We start from the raw sequence: 1,445 nt of genomic DNA, 5'->3' as shown, positions 1-1,445 counted from the left end.
AGTCGTTGTGAATGACGGCCACCTGTTGAGTTCATAGTTCATGATGCTAGATTGTCTAGAATCTAACTCTCTGTCTAGTACATCTGGGCCAGGCAGATCTAAGTCTATGGCCATTCTTCCTGTAGCCTATTTAACAATTTTGTGAAAGAACAGAACTTCCATTATCACTTACCACAGCAGGAAGAAGCGTTGACTCGAAAATCCCTTGAAAAAAAATAGATCTACTCCTCAATGCAGAAACTTAGCAAGGCACTTTCGAAATTCCGCGCCGCACACGCTCAGACGCACAGCCGTGTAGCTGTTAATTTTGCCAAAAGGTGGGGGTGTTAATCTTAAACTATCAAACAGTAGTGCATTCAAACACTGAAAATATTTAGTATACACTATCATAACACCGTGTGTCCATTAACAGGGTTTGATTTTTTATATTAATGATGTTATTGCTGAGTAAAATTTATAAGTTCGTTCATATCTCGTGTCATAGTTACATCCAGACTTTCCAAGGTCTAGAAAACCCAAATCGTTAACCATATCCTCCCCCAGGAATGACCAGTATTAAACATTGGTTTGATATTGATCCATCAGAAGGGTAATTTTCCGCTCCGTCATATGGTTTTGCTTATTTATGACTTTGATTGAGATAATCCAGGTTTGTTATAATGATGTTATGAACAAACACTTTACGATATTTCTGCAAAATATCATGTGAGGGACTTCCCACTGTTTCACAACATCCTTCTACATGGTGGCATAAACATGGAAGAGTAGCGTGCTGATGACTCAAAAAAGCGAAGAAGAGGCAAAAATATGCTTGTCATAATGGATTGTCATCATGTTATAAACGTGACAGTATCACAGTGTGTCATAATGGTTGTGAACGAAACCTTATTCCATGTAATTTACAGTTGTTTTGGGATGTATTTTTTTTATTTTAACCCAACATAAGGATGTATTAGATCTATACCTTGCTTACATTCTGATATTTTGATGTTTATCATACGTGTATTGGTCTGGATTTTAATTAGTATTTTACTTTTGTAGTAATGGTTATGAACAAACTATATTGATGGCTTTTCAGCTTTGATAAACATTAAAAACATGTACACAGATACATATTATGAGGAAACTTTCATTTAATCTAAATATTTTAAAGTAAATGACAGATCAAAATATTAATTTTTAGGTCAAAACTGAAGTTTGTCATAACTGTTATGAACGAACCATTAAAGGTATTCTAAGGGTTTTTCAGTTATTAAACTTTGAATTCTTCCAACATATATGATTATTTTGAGGAAAGTCTCATAAATTAAAACAATTTTATGTGAATGACAGAACAATAAGTTAAATTTTTGGGCCCAAAGTAAAATTTGTCATAATAGTTATGAACGTGACAGTGTGTCATAATGATTATGAACGAAACCTTATTCCATGTAATTTACAGTTGT

Source organism: Aplysia californica, unplaced genomic scaffold (genome assembly GCF_000002075.1).
Source record: "Aplysia californica isolate F4 #8 unplaced genomic scaffold, AplCal3.0 scaffold00308, whole genome shotgun sequence".
Taxonomy (NCBI): Eukaryota; Metazoa; Mollusca; class Gastropoda; order Aplysiida; family Aplysiidae; genus Aplysia; species Aplysia californica.
This window is presented reverse-complemented; position numbering follows the sequence as displayed.